At 44.0% G+C, this 22774-nt stretch overlaps 1 protein-coding gene across 5 annotated transcripts in view; it reads left to right on the top strand.

The window, feature by feature from the left end:
• Positions 1 to 22774, top strand: part of USF1 (upstream transcription factor 1) — a 1351219-nt gene that overhangs the window by 27449 nt on the left and 1300996 nt on the right. For all 5 annotated transcript variants that reach the window (XM_069607201.1, XM_069607199.1, XM_069607200.1 and 2 more), the window contains exon 2: positions 17833 to 17928. The gene's annotated coding sequence lies outside the window, so the exon portion shown is untranslated. The remainder of the gene's footprint in view (positions 1 to 17832; positions 17929 to 22774) is intronic.

Here is a 22774-nt window from a genome sequence, read left to right as displayed (position 1 = left end):
GTTTAGGCTTTCGCCGCCTTCTCCTGCCCGCGGCTGTGGTGTTGCGTGCATTCCTGTCAGCTGTAGCCTCATTTCATTTCATTCCGGTCAAGCTATCGGGAGTTCGTCTTCCTGCCTGACAGCATTCCTCACACCGCAAGTATCAGCAGCTTATGTTGGCGCGTGCACATTTTTGTTGTGTTTTCTATTAAAGGTGTTGCGTTCAATGGTTGCCGATGTAATTTCTTGAGGAGAAGTTTTGTTGCAAGTTGTTATATTATTGAGGTGCGTGTTCAAGCATTCCAGAGTCGCTGCCATAGAAACTATTTGTTGGCATTTCCTTAACAGAACACTCTGACATGTAATCTTTAGTATTGTGTTCCATGGCTCATGTGTTCCCCTTAGACGGGTTGTCTTAGAACTAGGGAGACAGTTGTTAGCCTTAGTTGGGAAGGTATTCTATAGTAGCTAATTCCATTTCCTTGCAATATCGCCTACGGAGTGTCTTGGGTGGCGAAATCGGACAATGGTCCCCCATTCACGGGACAATACTTCAAAACGTTTGCTGAATACATGGGCTTCAGGCATCGGAAGGTCACGCCCCTTGTGGCCTCAAGCCAATGGAACAGTGGAATGATTCATGGGCAACGTCAAGAGATCCCTTCAGATTGCTCATCTGACAGGAGAATCGGTTGAGAAAGTATATCCACTCCTGAGAGACTATCGCAATACCCCACACAGCACTATAGGTAAAACACCGTCCAAGGTCATGTTTGGCTGAAATGTCCGAACACGTTACCTGAAGAACGATATGCGCAGGATGGTGAGACGAGGGAACGAGACGCTCATGGTAAAGGGAAGATGAAACAATATGCGGATGGCAGACCAAGGGTTCGAGAGGCAAATATTTGTGCACGTGACACTGTGGTTGTGAAACCTTGCACCCATAGACGGATTAATGGTGACCGCCGAGGATGGACAGCAGCAAGTAACCAGAAACTCCTCATCCTTCCGCAGGTAAGAATGGACGGCGAAAGGTGGTTTGAAGAGGCCCCAGCCCACGGCTTAGGGGAGCTATATGATGGGTATGGAGATGAGTCTGTGGGTGAGGGTGGAACCCCCCTGAACACTCCAACCTGAGGGATGAGATAGAAGTCCCGGTGGTGTGACCCCCAAAGGACAAGTACTCGCTCGAACAAGGAGACAGATTGAAGAAGTGGACTGAAGTTGAGTTCATGGTTCAAAGGCGGGAGGTTGGAATATCTCACGTGAGATACATCACTTGAGGGGCGGGTGCCGGAAGGCACAGGGAGCGGAAGGGAAGTAATGGGAAGTTCAGTTTTGTTTTGTTACGCAAGGAATAAAACGCATGTTGATAAACGGAAACAAATGGCGTAGAGGTGCACTCTCAAATTACCAAAATTCACAAGATGGGTGATAAGAGTTAGTTAAATAAATTCTTCCTGTTTAATAATTTTATTAATTTTAAATAATAACATAATGATGAACAAATCGGTGAACTAAGAAAAGTACATCAAATATTCAAACATGTCAGTAGTTTAGGTGCACCCGAGTAAATCTTGGCTACAAGATGAAAAGTGTATAACCGAGAGGAGAGTTTCCACCGGGATCTGGGGACAACTACAGGGCACACTGTACGCTGACAATGTCAGTTTGTGTTAAAAAAAAAAAAAGTAAATAAGAGTTTTTCACAAAGTTATAATAGATTTAATAAAACAATCATTATATATCAATCTGAATTCAACATGACTTGATTGAAACAGAGTTAATTGAATAATTGTTACATAAGTTAAGCAAAATTATTCATACATATTTATACAGTGGTCATCAGGAATTAGTGAATAGAAAGTCACTTATACATATGAATGATACAGAAGTAAATAACACTACTGTCTCCTACAAGGGGGAATTGGGCACTGACAAGGCTCAGAAAGGTACAGTGCTGCTCCTCGTGTACATACTACTCGTTTCGGGCACAAGGGCCCTTCATCAGGTATGAGACGTAGGATGATCTCTGCAAAAGATAGATATTGAATTTACTCTTTACACAATATTGTATGTCTTTAACTGACCTAAGTAGTAATTAGCTAGTTAATGACTGATCTGTGTTGTTCACAATCAGATCCTAGTAGGAAAGGTAAATATTTTCGATAAGCCTTTAAAATCAGTTTAGGGGACTTATTTTGCCAGTACTGTAAATACTGGAAAGAAAAAGTGAAGGAAATGATGGGTTTGAAATAAATCAATAAATAATGTATGGCCGGGCATGGGACCAGTTATATTAGCTGAGGCGCGTTTTACTATGGAACCCAGCGCCTTTATTGAGCGGCTGGTCCTGTGCCCAGCTACACATTAGCTTTTTTTTTTAAGTGACCACACTTACCTGAATCCGCTTTTTGTCCCGCAGGACACACAGATTTGTAATTTTGTGCTCAATCACTTAAGCTGGCTGGCTGCCACGCTTGGTCCAACGTGCCAGCCTCATTGAAGCAAGCTGCCCGTACTCGCCTCATGAACTAAACCCACCCGCATTGGTGCATCCATTTATGTTCTAGTAACTCTAACCTCCGCTAGTGCACCTATATCCAGCAGGCCTTATCTGACAAGATAGCCCTTCTTCAATCCAGAATCAAATCCAAAAAAAAATAGCCTTGCACCCAATGCCCTGCCACACAATGCACCCACCACTCAACTACCTTCTTGCCCTTTGTTCCACTTTTCACCAGTAACTGTGAAAGAAGTAGCCAATATAATTGCGAGCCTCAAACCCTCCAATTGCCAAGTAGACTCATGCCCAGCTACAGTTATCAAGGAAGGTGCAAAAGAACTGGCACCATTCATTATAGTCTTGATTAACTCCTCCTTCAAAAACTCCTCAGTCCCCAACAACCTCAAAGAAGCTTGGGTCATACCACTACTAAAGAAAACCAACCTAGATCCCAACATGCCGACAAATTACAGACTGATTACAACAGACCCTTTACTCCTAAAGATATTAGATGGTGGCTTATTTCCAAATTCAACAACACTTGGAGAACAAAAACCTTCTAGATTTACAGCAATCGGGTTTTAGACCCAGGCATGGGACGGAAACAGCCCTCCTGCATCTAAAAATTCAAATGGATGAAGCCAAGGAAAAGGGCAACGTGGCCATTCTGCTCTTGTTGGATCTGTCCGCAGCCTTCGACCTGGTTGACCATCAAATCACCTTGCCACTGCTGCAGTATTCTCACCAGCTGCCTCCAATTGGATCCCATCCTTTCTTTCAAATAGGTCAACCATGGTCTTTGCACCCACGGCGGCTGCACAAGAGTCCTGTGTTTCTCCAATCACTTTATAATATCTTCACAAAGCTCCTCTTCGACCGTCTTAACCTGGGTGTCACTTACACCAACTATGCGGATGACACCCAGGTCCTCATTACCGTGACTGGCTGTTATGAGAAGGACTCTGTCAAGCTAAGCTAAATGAAATCTACCTAGAGATACAGGCCTGGATGGCAACAGACAGCCTATGCTTAAACGACGATAAGATGGAGCTTCTGATCGTAGGCACCCAAGTCCGTCTTAAATAAACTCGACCCCCCCCCCCCCCCCCGTTACCAATCTTTCAACATCGATGGTAATATCTTCAAAGTCGCCAAAGAGGTCAAAAACCTCGGCGTCTACCTTGATTCCACTCTTTCCCTCAAAAAGCAAGTAAATTCCACAGCCTATATTAAGAAATGAATTGCTTGCAAACCTTTCTTGTCCCCAAACAGCCGCCTCACTGTTGTCTGATTTTATCCAAACTGGGTTACTGTAACACCCTTTTCTTAGGCTCTACCAACCACAACCTGAATAGACTACAAGTTCTCCAGAATAATGCCCTGCAATGCGCATTAAACATACCTCGCACCAATCACATCTCCACTATCAGACGAGATTCTCCGTGGTTACCAGTACGTGACAGAATCAAACTACGTACACTTGTCATCACCCACAAATTCTCATCTCTAACAGCACCCCAATACCTGAGCGACAAATTCACAAGACATAATTCTACCAGATCACCTTATCTACACTGCCTTAATATACCAAAGTTCAACCTAGAAACAGCTGGTGGATCGAGTTTCTCTGTGTTAGCTGCAAAATGCTGGAATGCTCTCCCAATAGACATCAGAGCCGAGCCTTCCTTCTGGTCCTTTACATCCAAAGTGAAGGACATGCACTTCACTCAGCAAGATTAGCTACCCTTCCATTAAACATGTTTATCTGCACTAGAGTTTGCCTTTCCAGTCTTTCTTTACCCTTAGACAGCTTCTATGCCTTATCTATTGACGCTCCAGCCCAGGTTGTATTTATCACTAACCTAACGTCTTCCACGCTCATCCTAATATATGCGGTTCTAAAAAACGCTTATCTTAATATATGCAATTCTGCAGACATACTGACTACTATGTAACCTGAGTATAGCAATGAGTATTCCGAGATGGTATTCGTGCTTGGTACATTTGTATCATGCCCACTGAATAAAGTCCAAAATGTGTCACATAGTGAATTATATTGTCAAGGAGTCCCCCTCCTCCCCCCCCCCGTCTCACCTGGGTCCGGAGTTTGCCGGTGTCTTCGATCGCTGCCTTCTTGCGAACGCTCCTGGTCTTGAAAAGCGCTGCTCGAGTCTCGTCTGGTTCCAGGTTGCGTTTAGTTCAGGGAGCGCGGAGTCCAGGAATCCGGGAGTCTGGGCAATGCTAGAAGTGCTCGAAACAAGGAAGGGGGGGAAAGGGCCAGGAGCGGGTAATAGCACTGGGACAAAGGAAACAATACCGCGAGCTACAAACACACATCTGGGGCTGCTCTGCAATAGCATTGAGACGCGCGGAGCCACAGAAGGCGTAGTCTATAAATAGATCACACCGTGTTCAGCACATGGAGCAAGCAAGGGCTTCAGCTCTGGACAGCCATGTTGGAAGTAATATGGAATGTAAGCCCCGTTGAGACAAGGACCAGGAGGTCCAAAAGGGGCGTGATCTGAAGTTCATGACAGCATGCCTCCTCCGAAGGCCTTTCCCTCCAGGTTTGCCCGGGTGTATTAGGTGAAATCTTCTGAGCTACCGAGGAGCCTTGATATTTGAAACTGGTTCCCAGGTCCTTTCGCTAGGAGGATATCCTTTCCACTCCACTAGGTATTGAAGATGGCCCCGCTTATACCTGGAGTCACAAATCCGGGACACCTCCTATTCCAGTTGGTTGTCAACCAGTAGAGGAGGAGGTCTACTGGATTTTCGAGAGGATTGGATGTAGGGCTTCAATAGGGATGTGTGAAAAACTGGATGAATTCTTTTTCCGGAGTCAGGTAGCTTGATTCGATATGAGACAGGATTGATAATCTCCTTGATGGGAAATGGACCATAGTAGCGGGGAGCCAGCTTGTTTGGTTGCAAGTGTCGGGGGAGTAGTTTTGATGACAACCACACTCGGTCACTGACCGTATAGGAAGGATCTGGTCTTCTCTTGGAATCTGCATACCTTTTGGTCTGTAATCTGGCTTTCTCTAAGTGTTCTTTAGCCTGCCGGTGAATGTTAAGAGTTTCGAGCCAGGAGTCAACAGTAGGTACTGGTGTAGGGTAAGGAAGAACCGAGGGTAAGACCTATAGATGGAACCCCTGGCTACAATAAAAGGGGCTGGTCTGTAGCGCTGAGTTGTCGGAGTTGTTGTAAGCGAATTCCGCAACGGGTATCGGGAGAGACCAGTCATCCTGGACCTTGGTGGCAAAACATCAGAGATATTGTTCCAGGGTCTGATTAGCACGTTCTGTGGCTCCGTTGGTTTGGGGGTGATATCCTAAAGAGGGGGCACATTGGATTCCTAGTACCCGACAGAGGTGTTTCCAGAATTGTGAAATGTATTGGGGACCCCGGTCAGATATGATCTTGGAAGGAAGCCCATGTAGTCGGAATATGTGTTCCAGAAATATTCCCGTAAAATGTGGCGTAAAATGGCCCATATGGGTAAACAAATCTATGGTGCCCATGATGGTAGTATATCCTCGGGAAGGTGGTAACTCCACTATGAAGTCTGTAGCAATGATTTCCCATGGTTTAGAGGGTAGAGTGGGCTGCAGAAGAAGACCCGCTGGTCTTTTGTTATCATGTTTATTCTGGGCACAGGTTATACAAGCCTGGATGTATTGCTGTATGTCAGACTTCATTTTAGGCCACCAGAACTGTCTCTGTATAAGACGGAGGGTGTTGGTGATACCTCGGTGCCTGGAATGGAGTGTGTCATGACAAAGGTTTATTATTGTTTTGCTGTAACTTCCGTGTAGGAATGAGTAGTACATGGTCCTTGAATAAGTAGCCTTCCTGGGCTCTTAATTTCCAGTGATTTCGTGTTGAGATGTCCTTCCATGTTTCAGAGGATTGAGTTTGCGATCAGACTTCTTCCAGGAGATCAACTGCTTGGGTTACGAAGATCGTGGGAGAGAACATTTTAGGAAATGCCTTATCTTCAGTGGTCACGTAGTCAGGACGGCGAGACAAGGCATCAGCAAACAGGTTCTGTGATCCAGGGACATGGGTAATGTGGAACTGATACTGGGCAAAAAAAGTAGGCCCAATGTGCCTGACGACTGTTCCTGCACTTCAGAGACTGTAGAATCTGAAGGTTTCGATGATTAGTACGGACTTTGACTTGATATCTGGCTCCCAGAAGTAGGTGTCGCCATTCAGTGAAGGCTTGGCGAATGGCTAAGAGTTCCTATTCCTGGACGGAGTAGTGTGTTTCACTAGGAGTTAAGGTTCTTGAAAGATAAGCAACGGGGTGTTCCAAATCGTCCTCCATCTTCTGCTTCAACACTGCTCCTATAGTGTAATTAGAGGCATCCGTTTCCACTAAAAAGGGTCAACTAGTATCCGGTTGAGCCAAAATGGGAGCTTGTGTAAACTCTGTCTTCAAACGCTGGAATGCAGTTTCTTGTAATGTTGACCAGACAAATGGAGTGTCCTTCTTTAGCAGAGCCACTATGGGTTGTACAATCTCGGAAAAGGTGGCTATGAACTTTCGGTAGAAATCGGCTAGTCCTAGGAAGGATTGAATTTGTTTCACGGATGTGTGAGTGGGCCAGGCGAGAATGGCCTTTACTTTTGAAGGGTCCATGCCAATCCCCTCTGGACTAAGGATAAATCCCAGATAGTGCACAGAGGTAAGGTGAAACAAACATTTCTCAGGCTTGGCTAAGCGGTGATGTTCCCAGAGTCTTTGTAGAACTGCCTTAACATGTCCTTCATGCTTCAGAGGGTCTTTGGAAAAAAATCAATATGTCGTCCAGATAGACAATGACGAAGAGAAACATCATATCAGAGAACACCCTATCCATAAAACGTTGGAATACTGCTGGGGCATTGGCTAGTCCAAAGGGCATGACCAGGAACTCGTAGTGGCCAAAGGGTGTTCTAAAGGCGGTCTTCCACTAGTTTCCTTCCCGGATACGGATCAAATGGTAGGCACCCCTGAGATCCAATTTGGTGAATATTACGGCTCCTCTCACAGCTTCCAGGATATTCGAGATCAGGGGCAGTGGGTACCGATCCTTGAGGGTGCATTGATTTAAGCCTCTATAGTCTAGGCAAGGTCTGAGTTCCTCGGTATCCTTCTTGGGAATGAAGAACAATGAAGCACCCGCTGGAAATTTCGAGGGTCTTAAGGTGCCGTTTTCAAGATTAGCGTCTAGGTATTCCCGAAGGGCCTTTTTCTCGGGTTCGGAAAGAATGAAAATTCTGCCGAAGGGAATTACAGCTAAGGGATCTGTATCTATGGCACAGGTTTTGGGCCTCTGAGGGGGTAAGGTTTGGACTATGGCAGTAGAAAATACATCAGCATATCCCTGATAGGCCTCTGGAACTTGTATGATATTGGAAACCATGAGTGGTGTTTCTTGTTCTCTTGGAGGTCGAGGAGGGGTCCAGGGATAGGCAGTGGGACATACAGAACTCTGAGCCCAGGAATAATGATCCTGCTGTCCAATTGATATACGGATTGTGCTTTTGTAACCAGGGCATTCCCAAAACCATGGGGTAATGGGCTGACTTAATGATGTCAAATGTAATCCGCCCTTGATGATGGTTTATGGAAAGTTGGATCTCTTTAGTCTGCAGGCTTATGGACCCTGAAGAGAGGGGTCTTCCGTCAATTGCTTCCACCGGCTGCATGGTGTCTCGTGTCTCGTACGGAATATGATGACTAACAACCCAGTGTTGATCAATGAAAATTCCCATAGCTCCGCAGTCCACCAAGGCCAGAATGGGTTAGGTCTTGTCCTTGGAGGGCGACAGGAAGGCCTGTAGTATCACCAAACTGTTTTGTCCAGGAGAGTTCAAGGATGGAATTGATGTGGAGCAAACGTCTCTCTCCCGAATCTCTGCTCCATTTAAGATCGGGAGCTGGCGTTTCCCGAACACCGAGGAGGTGCCAGAGGACATTCCCTGACCAAATGTTTGTCTGAAGCACAATACATACACAAACCCATATGGATCCTTCTCAATCTTTCTTGAGGTGATATGGGTCCACGAAAGGCTCCAATTTGCATGGGTTCAGGTTCTGGGGCTGGACTTGGGTTTACGTCCGTTCTGGCTCTGCTCTCAAAGGACGTCTTGGGTGGGTTTCCCTTGGATTTCTTTCTTTCAGCCTTCTGGTCCTGTATGCGAAAATCTATTTGCAAGGCCAGGTCCATTAGTGCTTGGAATGAATTTGGTCTGGCCACCCTGGCCAGTTCATCCTTGATCTCATCTTTCAGGCCTCTCCTGAACAGGGTAAAACTAGCCTCCGAAGACCAGTCTGCTTTCTTAGCCAATTGTTTAAATCTGGTCACATAAGTGAGCATATATTGGGAGCCCTGTTGAAAGTCCAGCAAGCGTACTTGGGAAGTATAGACCTGCTCTGGACGGTCAAACATGCCTTTAAGGGCCTGTATGAACCCATGATAGTCGTCTAGGAGGGCATCGCCGGAGTTAACAAAGGGTGTTGCCCAAGTTAAGGCATTGCTGGAAAGGTGGGATATGATGAAACCCACCTTAGCCCTAGGAGTCGAGAAATAATAAGGCTTAAAGGTAAAGTGGACCAGGCATGAATCCAGGAATCCGCGAAGTGTTTTTGCCGTACCATCATACTTGTCAATAATACCGCCCAACAGGGCACCCTCCTTTGTAGCAGAATCTCGTGATAAGACCAATTGCTTGAGCGCAGCGTTTTCTGCCTTAAGATTTTGAACCTCGGTTGATAATTCTTGCATGTGTCGCATTAAGTCCTGCACGGCAGCTTCCATCTCGTTTTTAGGTTCGATTGGGTGGCGTCTCAAACTGTCAAGGAGCCCCCCCCACCCCTCCTTCTCACCTGGGTCCGGAGTTTGCTGGTGTCTTCGATCGCTGCCTTCTTGCGAACGCTCCTGGTCTTGAACAGCGCTGTTCGAGTTCGAGTCTCGTCTGGTTCCAGGTTGCGTTTAGTTTCGGGAGCGCGGAGTCCAGGAATCCGGGAGTCTGGGCAAGGCTAGAAGTGCTTGGAACCAGGAAGGGGGAAAGGGTCAGGAGCGGGTAATAGCACTGGGACAAAGGAAACAATACCGCGAGCTACGAACACACGTCTGGGGCTACTCTGCAATAGCATTGAGACGCGGAAGGCGTGGTCTATAAATGGATCACGCCGCGTTCAGCGCATGGAGCGAGCAAGGGCTTCAGCTCTGGACGGCCATGTTGGAAGTAGTACGGAATGTAAGCCCCGTTGAGACAAGGACCAGGAGGTCCAAAAGGGGCGTGATCTGAAGTTCATGACATATATGGTGAATTAAATTCTTGCGACGAGCGCTATCTGTAGTCCAAAGATTTATTTTTATTTCTTGGTGTTTACAAAACAGCCGACACGTGTTTCGACCACCTTGGTCGTTCTCAAGGCTGTACATTGTCATTGTAACATATATTTGGAAAAAATGGCATAGTAAAGCAAACATTTTCAAAGAAAATGGACAATCGTAAGCATTACCAATGTGAAAAGTCATTACCAATGTGAAAAGTCATAAAATAAAATAACGCATACCACACACAATGTTAGCATTGAAGAAAGCAAACATCATGGTCCAGATTCGAAAGATTTCAAAATCAACATCGACCCTTATATTGTCATAAATCAAATTATACATCATGGTTGATGTATTGATGTAAGAAACAAATAGAGTTGAGCAAGATGTAAATCCCAAATAATTCCAGTGCTTAGTCCAGTTCCAGTGTCCAATAACATGGATCATTGTCCATATGGTGGTGAGTGAAAATATTTAAGATTAGTGGTTATTAGGATGTTGATAACCATCTCATTCAAATATTGGCATATGGTCACCTCCTCCTATTAGTGCACACAATTATGTCTGTGTGTCTCCCTGTGGGGATAAATTAATCATTTGTGAGTTAATTGTGTGTTGGCTCCCCAATGGGTATGTTATAAAGAATACAGGTGAAGGACCAAAGGAAATCAAACCTTCGCTTACCCCGGTCTCAAATGTCTAGGTCATGAATCTAAAACAAGAGTATGTCAAATGCGGAAACAAGCAAACCAAAAGAACTTAATGAATGATATCCTCAGAGAATATCAAGATGATATTAAGATGAGGGAATTTAGATATTTTTATTTTTATTTTTTTTAGAGATGATAGATTACTGTTTAGACAGAATCTACACATTCCAATCCAAATATGATAACATGGGCCCTAGATCCAAACCTAGTTCAACACATACTACTCCGGCCAGTTCAGATCTGCACTTGGAGGAAGATATCAATGAATGGGATACTACCAGGGATAATGGCACAGAACCTCCATATTGTCGTGGACTCTGTTTTTTAGAAGAAATTCACAGACACAAAAAGGTAGATCACAGATCACTCAACTACAAACTGGTCGGGTTTCAAACCACACTTACTGTCCTTGCATCAGTGTTAAGACCGATTTCTGAACTCTGTCCTGGAGGGGCAGAAGTTCAGAAGGCCAGCCTAGTTTCTTGGAACAGGGTAACCTCTGGACAAGCCATACCAATCAGGGTAGCGATTGCGGCGGTCAAGAATAGGTCTCAAGAGGGGTGAGGATGACTGAAAGCCCGCAATGAGCACACAAAGCAAGGGCACTTACAAATTACTCCAAGCAGGTGTTATATTAAAAATCTATACACATTTATTACAAGGCCTTTGTAACATTGACCGTAGCGAGAAATCACAATAAAACTCAAGTAAACCAACACATACCACACCAATACAATATATATACAAATACAAGCGGTTCTAACGAGTTAGACGCACAAACTGTGTAGACCACCTAGATGGGGAGGAAAACGGGCAGTGCGAATAATAATTAGACCCAGTCCGCCTCCAGAGGCACCTAACTAAAAGGTAGTCCAAGCCCTACGAAGAATGGAGCCTTGTGCTCAAAAGTACCTGCACACGCTGGTGCCAACGGGCAAAAAGGGGAGTCTCTTCGAGGGAATCGGGCAGTTTAGTTTGGTGAACAAATGAAGATGAACAGAGCTCCGTGACTCAAGCGCAGCCTCCACTGTGGGCAGAAGCAGAGCGCGAGTACGGAAAGGCGTGCTTTTAGACACCGCGGGGAAAAGCTATGGGCTCCTGCAGGAGGGCGACCAGTTCCTAGCGATGCTACTCACCGGCCCCTGATGCAAGCAGACCCAGGCTTCTCCGCATCAGTTTTAGTGCTGGCAGGTTCAGATAGGAGCAGGGGACATCTCGTCGTCGTGTAGATTCCGCAGCAGAAGTTGAGTTGAGGGCATCCCAAACGGTGAACCCGCACAGTTTGATAGCACAGCAGGGCAACGGAGCGGCCGTGTGTATTTCAGCCAAATGTACACTCCTCACTTCAGACTTGGGAATGCCAAGTGTACGAATCATGTGAGTGACAAGGACTCGTAATACAACACAACCTGACGGCGGTTACAGAGCAAGATTCCTGGGTAGGCTGGTCAGTCTGCTGGATGGCCCAGAGACACTTCCGAAGGCTTACGTGCAGGAGATGGCGAAGATGCAGAGAATAGTTGGTCCCACTATTCCAAGGGTCGAAGTACCAGTACAGGCCTTCTCGTTCAATCAGAGGTAGAAAGGGTTTCACTAGGCGACAGCAGTGCAGAGGAGCAGTCCTTCAGCGGGTCACCAGCGATTCCTCGGTTCAGCCTCGTGGTTGCAGGATACTTGGCTCCTGTATTCCCTTGTTCGTGAGAACTCAGGAGATCGACCTGGTAGTGGCATTTCCAGCCCCCTCTTATCCACGGTTCCCTTTGCGCCAAAAAGGAGGGGACCCAGTGGGAGATCCGCTCATAAAACACTCACACCATCTGTGGACCTTATCACGGACCACGGGGGTCCCAGGCATTCACACCACCCTAGACTCTCTGGCACCCAGGATGTGTATTGGGACCAGACATCCCAGCCCCCAACCTGGAGGCACACACAAGGCCTGTAGAAGCCCGCGAAAGCATCTGTGTTTCGCAGGAAAGTACATGCCCAAATAAGGAAGGCCCTGGGTCGGCTTGATCTGGGGGAGGTGAAGGGGGCAAGACGGTCGGCGGACAGGACAAAGAGCCTCGTGGTCTGGCCATTTTGGAAGCCAGGCCACCATTTTGGGCTAAGCGCGAGAAACGCGCTTAAAACGCCAAAAGGAGCTCAAAAACACAAGAAACGGTCGCTGCCACCAATCCTGTCCGTCATTCACTTGCACCGTTCATTTACAATCCAAAGAGAGTATCTAGGGCCTGTAGAAGACTAGAGACCCAAGAGAGCAGTAACTTAGCTTGCAGTGCCCTCTTGTGCCATGTTGCGCGAAAGCTGCAACATGATAAAGAAACTATGGAAAACAACGTTTCCCGGTACTGACTGTCTTAAGGGCATGTCAGTTTCCCTGTAAGAATGGAGCGAAAGCCCAGAGGAGTGCGGCAGACGGCTGCACTTTTCTGGCAAAGACTAGATCCTGGTGAAAACAACAGCAAAAAGTTTAGGGGTTGCCATATGGAAGGAAAATTACCCACAATTAAGAAATCTTTCCTAACAATCAGCAATCAACACCACACAAGGGGCCGGAGTGGGGTGGGGGGGAAAATGCAAGCAGAATTGTTAGTTCCGACGAGGACACAGGACGTCCAGGGATTCAGACCCGATGAAACACTAAGAAAAGACTAGCTCAACAACGCAATCCGATTTTAGTTGTGAACTTGTCCAATTGTAACTTAACAAGAGCTGAGATCAGTGTGCTTAACGAGGGTCTTTCTTTTGCTCCTGATATTGGTACTAATTATGTTGATTTTCAAATCGATTTGTGCGTAAACTTATATTAAAGAAATATTTTGCAACTCAAGTTTGGTCTTTTGAAGCACAACCCATACTAGAACCCTTGAGTACCTTTACTTTATCAGACCTTAGGAACATTGAGACTTTGACTTCACTAAACGATGAGGCAAACATTGATTTAGACACCATTTGTTCGGACTTGGGGGTTAATCCCAGACATCTAGAAATCAGAGAATTCAAATCTGCTTCTAAATTTACGCCTCAAACTACATCAGAAAATGTGATTGACATATTTCATAAAGCTATGATTAAGGATATCCATGCTCTTTTGGATAGACCTAACAACAAGAACAATTTCAAATCTAATCTAAGCAGTGACGAATTTCAAGCATTGAATACTTTGGCACAAGATCTCACAATAAAGGAGGCCGACAAAGGAGGGAAATGTATTTATAATGAATACATCGCATTATATACACATGGGTATGAATCATCTTACCACTCCACATTGTTACACTATGCTCAAATCCAATCCCACCAAGAGGATAGTAACAGAATTACAGGAACTGATATCCAAATGGTATAGCAAGGGTTTTTTGACAGACGAGGAGGAGTTCCTACTCGTAACCAACCCTACAATGCCTAGGGTATATTTTTTTTACCAAAAATACATAAGGCGTATCAACAACTGCCTGAGGTAAGACCTATGAGTGGTATTGGCTGGGCCACAGAAGGCCTTTCGCAATACCTAGATGAAGCTTTAAAACCATTTGTTGTCAAAATGAAATCGTACATTAGAGACAGTACCCCATGTACTGCAGTTCCTGAAATCTGTACAATGGAAGTCTGATTATTTATTGGCTACCCTAGATGTAGCTGCATTTTATACTAGCATTGGGCATGACCTTGCAGTTAGGGCTTTGGAATTCACTTTTTGAAATTTTTCGGCATCATATTGGAAACATGTTGAAATGTTAAAGGACTTCTTGATATTTACTTTACCTAATAATGCATGTCTATTCAATTATCAATATTTTCTACAAGCAAGGGGAGTAGCTATGGGAGCAAAATTTGCACCTTCTCTTGCTAATTTATTCATGTCCCAATATGAGGAAGAACATATTTACCATCACAACATGTATATAGACGACATCATACAATGGAAAAGATTTATAGATATCATTATTGTTTGGAAAGGAACCCTTGAATCATTCCATAACTTTATAGACCATGCCAATTCAAATCATTTTGGCATTCAGCGATCTGGTCATGCTAGCTGCTCACAGATTTATTTTTTTGGATTTGCATATTTTCATTCACGAGGTTATACATACCAAAACGTATCGCAAACCTACTGAAGTTAACTCAGTGTTACATGCTAAAAGCAACCACCGAGGTATGATTAACAATATTCCTAGAGGGGAATTTTACAGAGCCAGAAGGAACTGCAGTTTGGATACTGATTACACACATAAATACTTGCACAACGTTTTTTGAACCGAGGTTACCAGCATTATATCATTAAGAAGGCAGCGGACAAATTTGTTGACATTAAACAATCAGATCTAATAACAAACAATAGACTGACCAAAACTCAGCCACAGCAATATTGGCATCATCACACAGTTCTCAAGGGACAGTGATACGCTGTATAAATTGGTGCACAACATTGGCATATCCTAAAGTTGGATACAGATTTGGCTCCCTATTTGACTGATCACCCTAAACTTATATTTACCAAAGCACCCACAATCTAGCAAAAACCTTGTCCATCCTTTTTAGATCCAGTATCGGGTATTTCAAGAGCTAAACATGCAATGATTGTTTTGGAAATTCAATTAAGATTTCAGATTTCATAAACTGTAAAAACTTGTGTGGTATATGCTATCATTTGTGTCTGCGGTAAACATATAGGCAGCACCATCAGACAGCCACGGGTACGCATGCGTAGCATCTCTACACTCTAAGAAATCCAGATCTTAAATTGCCATTGTCCATGCATAGGCAACAGGACCGTCAGATGGCTAACTTGGAGGATTCACCTTTTATTGATCTGATGAAAGTCAAAAAGGGAAGGTAATTTACAGTTAAAACTGCGTAAAATGGAATCCAAACTTATCTGTTTCCTAAGATCTACAATGTGCGGCTTAAACACAGACCATGAAATGTATGTATTTTATAATTTGTCATCTCAAAGCAACTTGTGTGCAGTAATTCTCAACCTATAATACATTTGAACTTCACCAAGGACAAGTATTCAGTGTCCATGCACCATTGATCAATTTGAATATGATTATCAGGATATAAAACGCCATATCCTCTCAAGTGGATACCAACTGGGCAATTTTTCGCAATCCCAAGAATCGGTTTCATCAAAATAGATTGTGTACTTAATTTGGTCACCGTGAAATTATGGTCTAGTGTTCAGATAATTATCACCAAGTGTAGGCAACCTTAATTTTTCTTACGTGATATCTCCGTGACAATTGATCGGTGTCTGAACATTAACACCATTTGTTTATACTTCAGTAACCACAGACTTTTTGTGGGTTTTAGATTGGGCCAATGACGTTGTTTGTTTACTTTTTGACCCACACACACACGTTACGTGTGACGTCATCATGCCGCTATGGCGTTACCCGAAACTGCATCACTTCATCAATGAACACGGGGCATACCTTATGTGCGGACGCCATTAGGCAAGGACTTGGTTCCTGAGGATTGAACCCCTTCTATATGCGGGGCGGTAAGACATTTTCCTTAACTATATCCATCTACATTCGAATATTCAGGGATATTTAACTGGGTTGGACTTTTAACAAGGCCCATCCTTTAAATCCGCCATCTGAACTGAATGATACTATCACTCATCTATTAGGAAAACGAAACTAGTGTTTGCCTCTTTTGCGCCATTTTGGCTAATGATGGCTAGCCAGTCATTTAATCCAGGAGGAGGGTATGGTATAATTATACATATATTTTTCTCGTTTTCTTTTAAAATAATAGACACATGTGACTGAAATGTTCACCTTATTGAAGGCAATCGGATTATTCGCTCATCGGGGTATCTGACTTCAGATTCTAATCGGATGTTTTTCCGCATTGGAACGTTCATTACAGAGTGGCTAACACATAGACAGAAGTGGGACGGATTGGTCCTGAGGTAGGTGCTTATATATAGATGGCACAGATGACTAGTTGTATTGTTTTCTTGACGACACCAACTTAACATCTATACTTTAGGCATATATCCTTTTGATTGTGCATTTGTTTTAGATTTTTGACCTAGACATTTGAGACTGGGGTAAGCCAATGTTTGTTTTCCTTTGGTCCTTCACCTGTATTCTTTATAACATGCCTCCTGGGGAGATTCCATTCAAAGCATGATTTATCTAACACACAATTAACTCATTATCAATTTATCTGCACAGGGAGACACACAGACATAATTTTGTGCACTAATAGCAGGAGATGTCCATATGCCAGTATTATGAATGAGATGGTTATCAACATCCTAATAACAACCACTTATCTTAAATATTTTCACTCACCACCATATGGACAATTATCCATGTTATTGGAAACTGAAACTTGGACTAAGCACTGGAATTATTTGGGATTTACATCTTGATCAACTCAATATAAGGAACGATGTTGATTTTGAATTTGTTTTCTTTCGTCTGATTCTTGACCATGACGTTTGCTTTCTTCAATGCCAACATCGTGTGTGGTATGTGTTATTTTATGACTTTTCACATTGGTAATGCTTGTGATTGTCCATTTTCTTTGCAAATTTTTCCTTTACTATGCCATTTTTTTTCAAATATGTTACAATGACAATGTACAGCCTTGAGAACGACCAAGGTGGTCGAAACATCTTTCGGCTGTTTTGTGAACGGCAAGAAATAAATATAAATCTTTGGACTACAGATAGTGAATTAAATTCTTGCAAAGAGCACTATGTCACATTTTGGACTTTATTCAGTGGGCATAATACAGATGTACCAAGCGGGAATACCATCTCGGAATACTCATTGATATACTTTATTTACTTGGAACCTTAGTAGGTGGTTCTTGGTTTTCGAGTTTTTGCTGCTGGTTTGTTGGTTATTTTAGAACATAGTTTGGAGAATAGCACACAGCAACCAGTATCTAAACTGCTAAATTTGAATGCTATGGAACCTGGTCCGTATGCTTGCTGTTGCTAATCCGACCACCTTGTAACCAGGTCGATCACTCCTTTATTCCTATTCTAACGTAAATGTAATGTCAACCAATTTGTAACCTGGTCATCACAATCTTCATGCTTCCTGCTCTTCATTTTCTCTATTGCAACTGTAACTAATGTTCTTAGCGCCCAGATACCTTAGGGTTAAGTCACGCTATACAAATAATAAACTAAAGTAGTATATCTACACAGATGGCTGTGTCATGGGACCCAGCGCTTTTAATGAGCGACTGGTCCCATGCCCGGCCATACATTATCTATTGATTTATTTCAAACCCATTTCCTTCATTTTTTCTTTCCAGAATTTACAGTGCTGGCGAAAGAAGTCTCTCAAACTGATGTTAAAGGCTCATCGAATATTTACTTTTCCTACTAGGATCTGATTGTGAACAACACAGGTCAGTCATTTACTAGCTAATTACTACTTGGGTCAGTTAAATACATATATTGAATGTATTCCTTACACAATATTGTATATCTATTTTTTGCAGAGATCATCCTACGTCTCATATCTGATGAAGGGCCCTTATGTATAAAATGCTTAGTATGTACACGAGGAGGAGCACTGTACCTTACTGACCCTTGTCAATGCGCAATGCCCCTTGTATGAGGCAGTATCGTTATTTACTTCTGTATCATTCATATCTATAAGTGACTTTTTTTATTCACTAATTCCCGATGACCACTGTATAAATATGTACTAAATAATTTTGTTTAACTTAAGTAACAATTATTCAATGAACTCTGTTTCAATCAAGGCATGTTGATAACAGCTCTGTGTCCGCGTCTCATTGCTGCTGCAATAAGCGCTGTGTGGGAGAGCTATTGAGACTCTGGCAGGGAGTCAACACTGGCGAGGAGCTGGCGGGGTGCCTGCGAGTACTGAGCCCGCCGTGTGGGTGTGCCGTGATGATCGAGGCGGAGCGCCAGAAGGCTCTTGTTCCTGCTCCGCGGCGGGTCAGCGCAAGTGCACTGAGACACCTTGGCAAGTGTTTAGAGACTGTTTTTGGTCACTGGTGAGGGCCTGAGGCAACGCTGTTGGGCCACATGAACTGGGAGTTCGTATTCACTGCACTGATGCTGGCAAAGTCGAGGATCACAAGCAGGCTGCCACAATTGTGAATGACGACGGAGGCAAGGAGAGAAGTGAAGCTGATAAGGCTCATGCCAAAGGTGCCTAGTTTTTATTGTCACTACTGGGGGTAAATACTCCCTCTAATGTACTTCACTCCTTTCCATTTGGAAAAAATTGTACACTTTACGGAAGGTATTCAAAAAACCCTGAACGCTAGGCTGACCTCAACATATAATATCTCACCAAAAGTCACCCAGCCTGCTGTTCTACCTTGCAGATTTCTGGTTTGTGGACTCGCACAACTTTAAAGAATTCAACATTGCAAGTGGATCCATGACACTGCTTAAAGTCACTTCATTCACAACACTGCAGTTAATGTACATGGCTTCAAAGCCAATCGTGTTGTATCTCCCACAGCACTAACAATGCGGGCAGTCTCTTTTGGAAATGCAGTCGGCAGCAGAAAAATGTAAACCTCTACAGGGTCAATGTGTGGTTCCTGCCCGCTTTGCTACATAATGGGGCAGTTGGCTCCTTTTTCTCTTTATACTCGGCACCATTGGCCAACACTACTGTTTTTTAAGGCCGTTTATAAGTACGCCGAGTGTTGCCTGGCAAAGGTGGATACATTTCTTTCACTAGGATCACACCCAAAGGTGTTGACTGCACACCCAGAAAGCTAAAGGTTGGAGAAAACAACTACCTGCTTCATTAAGGTAATGAAGCCCTAACTTCTCCAGCAAGCCTTTGCACATTAGGCTGCTGACTCGGCCCGAGCCCACAACTTTAGACCTGTGGAGCCACCAAACATGCTCTCTCCGGTCCCCATCTATCCAAAATACTAGGCTGCCACCCTCAGAAGGCTTAGTACATGCTGCTTCAATGCACCTTGAAGACTGGATCCTACCCTACTCCCAGACAGCACTTACTCTGTACCTCGTTTTATCCCTGCCCGTGAATCCAGCTGAAGGAGCCTGGCCACCTCTGCTTTTTCTGTACAGTCTTTTTCCAAGAAGTTATGAATATCCACCACTTGGATAGCACAACATTATTTTGGAATGCTGCATAAAAAGGTGCCTGTTTATTTGCTGTCAATCGCATAGATTTCCCGATTGTCAAATAAAGTATATGTCCGCAATTGGGGCTAGTAGAAGCAACTGTACTATCCCGCACTTACTTTAAAAAGCCCCTGTTATCTCATGCGTTTCACTTGAAGGCAGGATACCCCTTGTGTTATAATGGTTCCTACTAGATACACTTGCTCACAGATAGGTGTTTTTTTTACATCTCCTGAATTCCTACCATGAAAGGTCAGGGAGGATTTTTTTTAAAATTTTTTTTTTAATTTATTATTTTTTTTTTTTTGGTTTGGCCATCCCTGTGCGCTGCACCATCTTCACTCTTGTCCATGCATCTTCAGACCGCACCACACAAGTTCTTTTCTCTGATCACTAGCCCTGGTTTCCCTATGTATCCGTAAGCCCCTTCTTTTCCTAACTCCCCGTCAGCCCTATAGATAAAATAGCCCTAAAAATAGCCAAATGCTCCCCAAAAATTAAAATCGGGATTAGAAATGCCCCCAACAAAAAATAGGGAAAGACCTATGACCCTGTGCCCCGTCTTTCCACCAAAGAGCTTCATGGATATGTTTGATCCAGTAGTGCAGTAGTACCAGAGAAAGAAACTACTGTTATCAATGCCTGATCGGAAGAAGTAAACCGGTATCTTTTAATGTGCATAAATAACTAGGTGCAAAGAAATTATTACAAAAACATTTGTTTTCCGCTTAAAACATATATTTGGCCTCCTAGAAAATACTCCCATGGGGAAATGGGCTTACATGTTTACTCCCAAAAATATTATTTTACTCCCAACTTTAAAAAATAGGGGGTAAAATACTCCAACTTCAAAATCTTATCTGGAGCACTGCTCCTCGCTGCCCCTCGTTCCCCGACTTCTCAGGTGATTTGCCCAGGATAGCAGAATTTTGGAAATGAGGGTTTGAGGGGGATCAAGAAAGCAATCCATCTCTTCTAGCTCCAAATTGTACACCTGCACCTACAACATGGATGTGAAATGTCACATTAAATTAATTTAGCAGGCGTCTGACCCAAACCTATTTATTGTACATTGGATTAGTGGCATAACAACTTTAGTTTATGCTATTGAGTCACCTAAAAGACAACGCAACTATTGCATTGGAGTACAGAGAGGGAGAAATGGCATATGAGGAGGGACACAAAGCCTGAAGCTGTTGTTTGGTTATTTGTATGCCCGTTGACTGCCCATGAACATGCACATCCCTATTGACACTCCCGCCCGGTTCCTGCCACTCTGCCCAACGCACCTCCTTATGGGAACTCTTTCAGCTGGCTTTATTCAAGCCGTACCATCAAACTTTGCACTCGAAATGTGTTAGTGTTTTTTTTCTTGAGCAGTTCTCTGAGACGTCATGAATTAATTGCCGCTGTAAACGTGCTACTTGTCTAATGAAAATGCCCAAACCAGGTCTTCCTCCAGTCAGTTGATTTATACGCGCTATGCTTGTCCTTCACTGAAGTCCTGTAAAAAAACAAGGATTAGAAAACCAACCGTTTGGGCTTGTGTGTAAGTATTAGGCATTTGCCAGCCCGCAGCAATTGGATGCCCAGGTACTCGAACCATTTTGCACCTGCTACCATTGATGGGCAGTTAATGAAAGTAAGGCAATGCCTTGCAATTGCCTTTCACATACCTACACAAAAGCCCAAACTGTTGACCTTGCACCCTCCCAGGAAATCCTATTGGGTCATCTAGGGGGGACCAGCCCGCCGTTTAAAGATTATTACTTTAATGTGTCACCTTGCCTGGCACCATTTATTGCAACTCGTGTGTCTGATCCACCTTGACAATAGAAACGGACCTCTTTCTCAAGCTTAGTTTTCTTTTTTGGTGGCCACACACAGATTGGGCGTCTTTGAATGGGCTAATTTTTCTATTGTAAGATACTTTCCCACAAGTATCTTCATGTTAAAATACATAAACCTTTAAGTAAAAAGCAGCAGGTATTTTGACAGTGTGAATGGTGATAAACACCTTGGGGTGGGCTATTGCCGGCTGGCAAGGACAGCCCCAAAAGTGTTTGTTGCAAAATTCTAAACCACAGAACTAGTTTTTAAATGCGTGTTTTTAAACTGCACATAATATTCAACACATTGAAAGCTGGATAAACACGTTTTTTGTTTCCACAGTTATTCCACATTTGAACAATGATCTATTGCTATAGTAGGAATGGAAGTAAATGTGACCGTGCATTAAATGGCATACAATAACGAACAAAGAAATTACAGGTCCTCGCAGATGTCTGCGACCTTTATAAGCCGGGAAGTGAAATAATGTGCGGGTAGATGTAGCTAGTGACCAATCCATCCCTCCCCTGACATATCATTAATTGGTAATAATCGCAACGGGAAACCAGGTAAGGCGGAAAAGATTAGGCCGTAAGACTTATTACACAAAAACCATTACTCATAACCAAGATAAATATCACAATAAGGATCACGTGAGCAGGGGGCCCAACTCGAGGCTGATCCCTTCCGCCCTTCAGCAATTTAGGACAAACCATGGCCTCTTACTCTTATCAGATATTATGCCCAGCGTTCAGCCATGTTCTTCGCTTTTCCGATCTCCTTTTTTTTTGTTTTTGTTTTTATGATTGTGTATTTTGCTGGTTGCCCCTTTTTAACCTTTTTTGGGTGGGCATGGCGGGTTTCTTATGTGCAAAATATGTGTGGCTTGTGCCACCATTGTGCCGAGGAGTAAATGTGAGGGAGCTCAACATTCCTCCTCCTCTTATGGGCCAAAACCGGCCCAAGGTCATCCGAGTGCCTCATTGTCTTCCTTGGCGCGACATGGCCCCCACACTGCCTGGGGTGGCTGTTTTTTGGTCTTTTGCCGCTCGGACACCAGGAGCATTTCACAGGTATTTGTCACCTGTCTTATTCCCGGCCAGGTCGCCCACGAGTCTGGTGATTCCATTGTTCTGGCAGGCCCTTTCCCGGCACACATTGGTGCGATGGGCTGTTTGGTTTTCCTGCAGACCCTCCTCCACCCTTTGTTGTGGGGGGGTGCAACCTCCTACTACATGGCCCCCTCTAGGCTTATGTGTCTGGGCTTCCACCTCCGGGGCC

The sequence above is a fragment of the Ambystoma mexicanum genome, chromosome 1p, assembly GCF_040938575.1.
Source record: "Ambystoma mexicanum isolate Mex_15411 chromosome 1p, UKY_AmexF1_1, whole genome shotgun sequence".
NCBI classification, from domain to species: Eukaryota; Metazoa; Chordata; class Amphibia; order Caudata; family Ambystomatidae; genus Ambystoma; species Ambystoma mexicanum.
Note: the sequence above shows the minus strand (reverse complement) of the source record. Positions and strands in the feature narration are given on the sequence as shown.